Here is a 10498-nt window from a genome sequence, read left to right on the forward strand (position 1 = left end):
CGCTAACCATTGAGCCACGGAAGCTCAGAAATTAGATGGCTGTTAGGTATTGTGGATGAGTTATGACTTTTTACGTTACATCTGAGACCCTACAACACCTCTCCCGGGTGGGCTCGAACCACTAACCTTTCGATTAACAGCTGAACGCGCTAATTATTGCGCCACGGAAGCCCAAAAATTAAATGCTCGTCAGGTATTGTGGAAAAACCTTGACTTTTTACGTCACATCTGGGACCTCACAACACCGCTCCCGGATGGGCTCGAACCACCAACATTTCGATTAACAGCTGAACGCGCTAATTATTGCGCCTCGGAAGCCCAAAAATTAAATGGTCGTCGGGTATTGTGGAAAAGTTATGACTTTTTACGTTAAATCTGAGACCCTACAACACCTCTCTCGTTTGGGCTCGAACCACCAACCTTTCGGTTAACAGCTGAACGCGCTGACCATTGCGCCACGGAAGCTCATAAATTAAATGGTTGTCACGTATTGTGGAAAAGTTTTGACTTTTTACGCTACATCTGAGACCCCACAACACCTCTTCCGGGTGGGCTCGAACAGCCAACCTTTCGATTAACAGCTGAACGCGCTAACCTTTGCGCCACGGAAGCCCAAAAATTAAATGTTCGTCAGGTATTGTGGAACAACTCTGACATTTTACGTTACAGCTGAGACGTGACAAAACCGCTCCCGGATGGGCTCGAACCACCAACCTATTGGTCACCTCCGAACGCGCTAACCATTAAGCCACGGAAGCTCAGAAATTTAATGGTTGTCGGGTATTGTGGAAAAGTTTTGACTTTTTACGCTACATCTGAGACCCCATAACACCTCTCCCGGGTGGGCTCGAACCACCAACCTTTCGATTAACAGCTGAACGCGCTAACCATTGCGCCACGGAAGCCCAAAAATTATATGGTCGTCAGGTATTGTGGAAAAACTGACATTTTACGTTACATCTGAGACCTCACAACACCGCTCCCGGATGGGCTCGAACCACCAACCTATTGGATAACAGCCGAACGCGCTAACCATTGAGCCACGGAAGCTCAGAAATTAAATGGTTGTCAGGTATTGTTGAAAAGTTACGACTTTTCACGCTACATCTGAGACCCCACAAACCTCTCTCTTTTGGGCTCGAACCACCAACCTTTCGGTTAACAGCTGAACGCGCTGACCATTGAGCCACTGAAGCCCAAAAATTAAATTTTCGTCAGGTATTAAGGAAAAACTTTGACTTTTTACCTCTCCGTGTGACGTAGTCCAGGAGAGGTTCTGTAACGGCCGTGTCTGTCTGTGTGTCTGTGTGTCTGTCTGTCTGTCTGTGTGTCTGTCTGTCCGTTGTTACACCCACGTGACCGCGTTCGCAGTTTGCGTATCGGAGCAAACGTGTTCGCCATTTCCGAACTGCTTTCACAGTCACGGAAATGGCTCCTCTACTTGAGTTCTCACACCACCATCTTCTGGTCTTCGTCCATCCCACACGGACACCAGTCTGTTCTTACTGGCTTCTAATCACCACCATCTTCTGTTCTTTGTCAATCCCAACATTGACACCAGTCTGCACTTACACTGGCTTCTAACACCACCATCCACTGGTCTTCCGTCTATTCCACATAGACACCAATCTGTATCATTGGCTTCTACTCTATTATCATCGTTTGGTTTTAGGATATACGCGGCGATCAGCTAGGGTTACGAGAAACGTCTAGCCTCCCTAAGGAGGGATCGCCACCAAAGGTTTTCGCAATTGCGCTTTTTCCTTACTATTATAATGGAAACGAATCGTATATATACCCCAAATTTGAAAAAAGCGGGCAAGAGGGGTACCCTTCACTTTAAACGTCAATATTAGCAAAGTTTGAAAAGATAATAGGTATAACTTTATTTTAAACGATTTAACTATTATTAATGTTAATTATTGAAGATTAAAATAATTAAAAATAATTGTATTTATTTAAATATTAAAGATAAACCTCTCGTGCAAAGAGAGAGATTATCATTGCCTCCTATATCTACCAAGGCCCGTGCATGCGATATATTTCCTTCGTTGCCTCCTATATCTATCAAGGCCCGTGCATTGTGATATATTTCATTCATTGCCTCCTATATCTATCAAGGCCCGTGCATTGCGATATATTTTTCAAAACAACAACAAAAATGGGAAACCCCAACTCAGAAACATAATAACGTTTTTATTGGATACTTAAGTTTATATAATCTTCTTGACACGGAGAGGTAATATTTTGGTTTTCCCAACTTGTTACTTCACATCTGAGACCTCACAACACCGCTCCCGGATGGGCTCGAACCACCAACCTTTCGGTTAACACCCGAACACGCTAACCATTGCGCCACGGACGCCCAAAAATTAAATGGTCGTCAGGTATTGTGGAAAAACTTTGGCTATTTACGTTTCATTTGAGATCCCAAAACACCGCTCCCGGGTGGGCTCGAACCACAAACCTATGGGTTAACAGCCGAACGCGCTAACCATTGAACCACGGAAGCTCAGAAAATAAATGGTTATCACGTATTATGGAAAAAGTTTGACTTTTCACGCTACATCTGATACCTCACAACACCGCTCCCGGATGGGCTCGAACCACCAGCCTTTCTATTAACAGCTGAACGCGCTAATCATTGCGCCACGGAAGCCCAAAAATTAAATGCTCGACAGGTATTGTGGAAAAACTCTGACATTTTACGTTACATCTGAGACGTGACAACACCGCTCCCGGATGGGCTCGAACCACCAACCTTTGGTTAACAGCCGCACGCGCTAACCATTGAGCCACGGAAGCTCAGAAATTTAATGGTTTTCGGGTATTGTGGAAAAGTTTTGACTTTTTACGCTACTTCTGAGACCCCATAAAACCTCTCCCGGGTGGGCTCGAGCCACCAACCTTTCGATTAACAGCTGAACGCGCTAACCATTGCGCCACGGAAGCCCAAAAATTAAATGGTCGTCAGGTATTGTGGAAAACTTTGGCTTTCTACGTTACACTTGAGGTCCCACAACAGCGCTCCCGGGTGGGCTCGAACCACCAAACTATTGGTTAACAGCCGAACGAGCTAACCATTGAGCCACGGAAGCTCAGAAATTAAATGGTTGTCACGTATTGTGGAAAAGTTTTGACTTTTTACGCTACATCTGAGACCCCACAACACCTCTTCCGGGTGGGCTCGAACAGCCAACCTTTCGATTAACAGCTGAACGCGCTAACCTTTGCGCCACGGAAGCCCAAAAATTAAAGGTTCGTCAGGTATTGTGGAAAAACTCTGACATTTTACGTTACATCTGAGACGTGACGAAACCGCTCCCGAATGGGCTCGAACCACCAACCTTTCGATTAACAGCTGAACGCGCTAACCATTGCGCCACGGAAGCCCAAAAATTAAATGTTCGTCAAGTATTGTGGAAAAATTCTGACATTTTACGTTACATCTGAGACGTGACGAAACCGCTCCCGGATGGGTTCGAACCACCAACCTTTTGATTAACAGCTGAACGCGCTAACTATTGCGCCACGGAAGCCCAAAAATTAAATGTTCGTCAGGTATTGTGGAAAACTTTGGCTTTCTACGTTACACTTGAGATCCCACAACACCGCTCCCGGGTGGGCTCGAACCACCAAACTATTGGTTAACAGCCGAACGAGCTAAACATTGAGCCACGGAAGCTCAGAAATTAAATGGTTGTCACGTATTGTGGAAAAGTTTTGACTTTTTACGCTACATCTGAGACCCCACAACACCTCTTCCGGGTGGGCTCGAACAGCCAACCTTTTGATTAACAGCTGAACGCGCTAACCTTTGCGCCACGGAAGCCCAAAAATTAAATGTTCGTCAGGTATTGTGGAAAAACTCTGACATTTTACGTTACATCTGAGACGTGACAAAACCGCTCCCGGATGGGCTCGAACCACCAACCTATTGGTCACCAGCCGAACGCGCTAACCATTAAGCCACGGAAGCTCAGAAATTTAATGGTTGTCGGGTATTGTGGAAAAGTTTTGACTTTTTACGCTACATCTGAGACCCCATAACACCTCTCCCGGGTGGGCTCTAACCACCAACCTTTCGATTAACAGCTGAACGCGCTAACCATTGCGCCACGGAAGCCCAAAAATTATATGGTCGTCAGGTATTGTGGAAAAGTTACGACTTTTCACGCTAAATCTGAGACCCCACAAACCTCTCTCGTTTGGGCTCGAACCACCAACCTTTCGGTTAACAGCTGAACGCGCTGACCATTGAGCCACTGAAGCCCAAAAATTAAATTTTCGTCAGGTATTAAGGAAAAACTTTGACTTTTTACTTCACATCTGAGACCTCACAACACCGCTCCCGGATGGGCTCGAACCACCAACCTTTCGGTTAACACCCGAACACGCTAACCATTGCGCCACGGACGCCCAAAAATTAAATGGTCGTCAGGTATTGTGGAAAAACTTTGGCTATTTACGTTTCATTTGAGATCCCAAAACACCGCTCCCGGGTGGGCTCGAACCACAAACCTATGGGTTAACAGCCGAACGCGCTAACCATTGAACCACGGAAGCTCAGAAAATAAATGGTTATCACGTATTATGGAAAAAGTTTGACTTTTCACGCTACATCTGATACCTCACAACACCGCTCCCGGATGGGCTCGAACCACCAGCCTTTCTATTAACAGCTGAACGCGCTAATCATTGCGCCACGGAAGCCCAAAAATTAAATGCTCGACAGGTATTGTGGAAAAACTCTGACATTTTACGTTACATCTGAGACGTGACAACACCGCTCCCGGATGGGCTCGAACCACCAACCTTTTGGTTAACAGCCGCACGCGCTAACCATTGAGCCACGGAAGCTCAGAAATTTAATGGTTTTCGGGTATTGTGGAAAAGTTTTGACTTTTTACGCTACTTCTGAGACCCCATAAAACCTCTCCCGGGTGGGCTCGAGCCACCAACCTTTCGATTAACAGCTGAACGCGCTAACCATTGCGCCACGGAAGCCCAAAAATTAAATGGTCGTCAGGTATTGTGGAAAACTTTGGCTTTCTACGTTACACTTGAGGTCCCACAACAGCGCTCCCGGGTGGGCTCGAACCACCAAACTATTGGTTAACAGCCGAACGAGCTAACCATTGAGCCACGGAAGCTCAGAAATTAAATGGTTGTCACGTATTGTGGAAAAGTTTTGACTTTTTACGCTACATCTGAGACCCCACAACACCTCTTCCGGGTGGGCTCGAACAGCCAACCTTTCGATTAACAGCTGAACGCGCTAACCTTTGCGCCACGGAAGCCCAAAAATTAAAGGTTCGTCAGGTATTGTGGAAAAACTCTGACATTTTACGTTACATCTGAGACGTGACGAAACCGCTCCCGAATGGGCTCGAACCACCAACCTTTCGATTAACAGCTGAACGCGCTAACCATTGCGCCACGGAAGCCCAAAAATTAAATGTTCGTCAAGTATTGTGGAAAAATTCTGACATTTTACGTTACATCTGAGACGTGACGAAACCGCTCCCGGATGGGTTCGAACCACCAACCTTTTGATTAACAGCTGAACGCGCTAACTATTGCGCCACGGAAGCCCAAAAATTAAATGTTCGTCAGGTATTGTGGAAAACTTTGGCTTTCTACGTTACACTTGAGATCCCACAACACCGCTCCCGGGTGGGCTCGAACCACCAAACTATTGGTTAACAGCCGAACGAGCTAAACATTGAGCCACGGAAGCTCAGAAATTAAATGGTTGTCACGTATTGTGGAAAAGTTTTGACTTTTTACGCTACATCTGAGACCCCACAACACCTCTTCCGGGTGGGCTCGAACAGCCAACCTTTTGATTAACAGCTGAACGCGCTAACCTTTGCGCCACGGAAGCCCAAAAATTAAATGTTCGTCAGGTATTGTGGAAAAACTCTGACATTTTACGTTACATCTGAGACGTGACAAAACCGCTCCCGGATGGGCTCGAACCACCAACCTATTGGTCACCAGCCGAACGCGCTAACCATTAAGCCACGGAAGCTCAGAAATTTAATGGTTGTCGGGTATTGTGGAAAAGTTTTGACTTTTTACGCTACATCTGAGACCCCATAACACCTCTCCCGGGTGGGCTCTAACCACCAACCTTTCGATTAACAGCTGAACGCGCTAACCATTGCGCCACGGAAGCCCAAAAATTATATGGTCGTCAGGTATTGTGGAAAAGTTACGACTTTTCACGCTACATCTGAGACCCCACAAACCTCTCTCGTTTGGGCTCGAACCACCAACCTTTCGGTTAACAGCTGAACGCGCTGACCATTGAGCCACTGAAGCCCAAAAATTAAATTTTCGTCAGGTATTAAGGAAAAACTTTAACTTTTTACTTCACATCTGAGACCTCACAACACCGCTCCCGGATGGGCTCGAACCACCAACCTTTCGGTTAACACCCGAACACGCTAACCATTGCGCCACGGACTCCCAAAAATTAAATGGTCGTCAGGTATTGTGGAAAAACTTTGGCTATTTACGTTTCATTTGAGATCCCAAAACACCGCTCCCGGGTGGGCTCGAACCACAAACCTATTGGTTAAAAGCCGAACGCGCTAACTATTGAACCACGGAAGCTCAGAAAATAAATGGTTATCACGTATTAAGGAAAAAGTTTGACTTTTCACGCTACATCTGAGACCTCACAACACCGCTCCCGGATGGGCTCGAACCACCAGCCTTTCTATTAACAGCTGAACGCGCTAATCATTGCGCCACGGAAGCCCAAAAATTAAATGCTCGACAGGTATTGTGGAAAAACTCTGACATTTTACGTTACATCAGAGACGTGACAACACCGCTTCCGGATGGGCTCGAACCACCAACCTTTTGGTTAACAGCCGCACGCGCTAACCATTGAGCCACGGAAGCTCAGAAATTTAATGGTTGTCGGGTATTGTGGAAAAGTTTTGACTTTTTACGCTACTTCTGAGACCCCATAAAACCTCTCCCGGGTGGGCTCGAACCACCAACCTTTCGATTAACAGCTGAACGCGCTAACCATTGCGCCACGGAAGCCCAAAAATTAAATGGTCGTCAGGTATTGTGGAAAACTTTGGCTTTCTACGTTACACTTGAGATCCCACAACACCGCTCCCGGGTGGGCTCGAACCACCAAACTATTGGTTAACAGCCGAACGAGCTAACCATTGAGCCACGGAAGCTCAGAAATTAAATGGTTGTCACGTATTGTGGAAAAGTTTTGACTTTTTACGCTACATCTGAGACCCCACAACACCTCTTCCGGGTGGGCTCGAACAGCCAACCTTTCGATTAACAGCTGAACGCGCTAACCATTGCGCCACGGAAGCCCAAAAATTAAATGTTCGTCAAGTATTGTGGAAAAACTCTGACATTTTACGTTACATCTGAGACGTGACGAAACCGCTCCCGGATGGGCTCGAACCACCAACCTTTCGATTAACAGCTGAACGCGCTAACTATCGCGCCACGGAAGCCCAAAAATTAAATGTTCGTCAGGTATTGTGGAAAACTTTGGCTTTCTACGTTACACTTGAGATCCCACAACACCGCTCCCGGGTGGGCTCGAACCACCAAACTATTGGTTAACAGCCGAACGAGCTAACCATTGAGCCACGGAAGCTCAGAAATTAAATGGTTGTCACGTATTGTGGAAAAGTTTTGACTTTTTAATTTACATCTGAGACCCCACAACACCTCTTCCGGGTGGGCTCGAACAGCCAACCTTTCGATTAACAGCTGAACGCGCTAACCTTTGCGCCACGGAAGCCCAAAAATTAAATGTTCGTCAGGTATTGTGGAAAAACTCTGACATTTTACGTTACATCTGAGACGTGACAACACCGCTCCCGGATGGGCTCGAACCACCAACCTTTTGGTTAACAGCCGTACGCGCTAACCATTGAGCCACGGAAGCTCAGAAATTTAATGGTTGTCGGGTATTGTGGAAACGTTTTGACTTTTTACGCTACATCTGAGACCCCATAACACCTCTCCCGGGTGGGCTCGAACCACCAACCTTTCGATTAACAGCTGAACGCGCTAACAATTGCACCACGGAAGCCCAAAAATTAAATGGTCGTCAGGTATTGTGGAAAAACTGACATTTTACGTTACATCTGAGACCTCACAACACCGCTGCCGGGTGGGCTCGAACCACCAACCTATTGGTTAACAGAAGAACGAGCTAACCATTGAGCCACGGAAGCTCAGAAATTAAATGGTTGTCACGTATTGTGGAAAAGTTTTGGATTTTTACGTTACATCTGAGACCCTACAACACCTCTCCCGGGTGGGCTCGAACCACCAACCTATCGGTTAACAGCCGAACGCTCTAACCATTGCGCCACGGAAGCCCAAAAAGTTAAATGTTCGTCAGGTATTGTGGAAAAACTTTTGCTTTCTACGTTACATTTGAGATCCCGCAACACCGCTCCCGGGTGGGCTCGAACCACCAACCTATTGGTTAACAGCGGAACGCGCTAACTATTGAGCCACGGAAGCTCAGAAATTAAATGGTTGTCACGTATTGTGGTAAAGTTTTGACTTTTTACGCTACATCTGAGACCCCACAACACCTCTCCCGGGTGGGCTCGAACCACCAACCTTTCGATTAACAGCTGAACGCGCTAACCATTGCGCCACGGAAGCCCAAAAACTAAATGCTCGTCAGGTATTGTGTAAAAACCTTGACTTTTTACGTCACACCTGAGACCTCACAACACCGCTCCCGGAATGGCTCGAACCACCAACCTATTGGTTAGCAGCCGAACGCGCTATCCATTGCGCCACGGAAGCCCAAAAATTAAATGGTCGTCAAGTATTGTGGAAAACTTTGGCTTTCTACGTTACACTTGAGATCCCACAACACCGCTTCCGGGTGGGCTCGAACCACCAAACTATTAGTTAACAGCCGAACGAGCTAACCATTGAGCCAGGAAGCTCAGAAATTAAATGGTTGTCACGTATTGTGGAAAAGTTTTGACTTTTTACGCTACATCTGAGACCCCACAACACCTCTTCCGGGTGGGCTAGAACCACCAACCTTTCGATTAACAGCTGAACGCGCTAACCTTTGCGCCACGGAAGCCAAAAATTAAATGTTCGTCAGGTATTGTGGAAAAACTCTGACATTTTACGTTACATCTGAGACGTGACAAAACCGCTCCCGGATGGGCTCGAACCACCAACCTTTCGATTAACAGCTGAACGCGCTAACCTTTGCTCCACGGAAGCCAAAAATAAAATGTTCGTCAGGTATTGTGGAAAAACTCTGACATTTTACGCTACATCTGAGACGTGACAAAACCGCTCCCGGATGGGCTCGAACCACCAACCTATTGGTTAACCGCCGAACGCGCTAACCATTAAGCCACGGAAGCTCAGAAATTTAATGGTTGTCGGGTATTGTGGAAAAGTTTTGACTTTTTACGCTACATCTGAGACCCCATAACACCTCTCCCGGGTGGGCTCGAACCACCAACCTTTTGGTTAACAGCTGAACGCGCTGACCATTGAGCCACTGAAGCCCAAAAATTAAATTTTCGTCAGGTATTAAGGAAAAACTCGGACATTTTACGTTACATCAGAGACGTGACAACACCGCTCCCGGATGGGCTCGAACCACCAACCTTTTGGTTAACAGCCGAACGCGCTAACCATTGAGCCACGGAAGCTCAGAAATTTAATGGTTGTCGGGTATTGTGGAAAAGTTTTGACTTTTTACGCTATATCTGAGACCCCATAACACCTCTCCCGGGTGGGCTCGAACCACCAACCTTTCGGTTAACAGCTGAACGGGCTGACCATTGAGCCACTGAAGCCCATAAATTAAATTTTCGTCAGGTATTGTGGAAAAACTTTGGCCATTTACGTTACATTGTAGATCCCAAAACACCGCTCCCGGGTGGGCTCGAACCACCAACCTTTCGATTAACAGCTGAACGCGCTAATTATTGCGCCTCGGAAGCCCAAAAATTAAATGGTTGTCAGGTATTGTTGAAAAGTTACGACTTTTCACGCTACATCTGCGACCCCATAAAACCTCTCTCGTTTGGGCTCGAACCACCAACCTTTCGGTTAACAGCTGAACGCGCTGACCATTGAGCCACGGAAGCTCAGAAAATAAATGGTCATCACGTATTATGGAAAAAGTTTGACTTTTCACGCTAAATCTGAGACCTCACAACACCGCTCCCGGATGGGCTCGAACCACCAACCTTTCGAGTACCAGCTGAACGCGCTAATCATTGCGCCACGGAAGCCCAAAAATTAAATGCTCATCAGGTATTGTGGAAAAACCTTGACTTTTTACGTCACATCTGGGACCTCACAACACCGCTCCCGGATGGGCTCGAACCACCAACCTTTCAATTAACAGCTGAACGCGCTAATTATTGCGCCTCGGAAGCCCAAAAATTAAATGGTTGTCAGGTATTGTTGAAAAGTTACGACTTTTCACGCTACATCTGAG

The 10498-nt window shown here is 46.6% G+C and overlaps 1 non-coding gene across 1 annotated transcript; it reads right to left on the bottom strand.

The window, feature by feature from the left end:
• Positions 1-10216: 10216 nt before the first annotated feature.
• On the bottom strand, positions 10217-10289 carry TRNAT-GGU (transfer RNA threonine (anticodon GGU)). Its single transcript has one exon. It is a non-coding gene; the product is annotated as a tRNA-Thr (tRNA).
• Positions 10290-10498: the final 209 nt, after the last annotated feature.

Source organism: Phalangium opilio, unplaced genomic scaffold (genome assembly GCF_054372755.1).
Source record: "Phalangium opilio isolate 3A_F unplaced genomic scaffold, DU_Popi_V2 ptg000390l_1, whole genome shotgun sequence".
Taxonomy (NCBI): Eukaryota; Metazoa; Arthropoda; class Arachnida; order Opiliones; family Phalangiidae; genus Phalangium; species Phalangium opilio.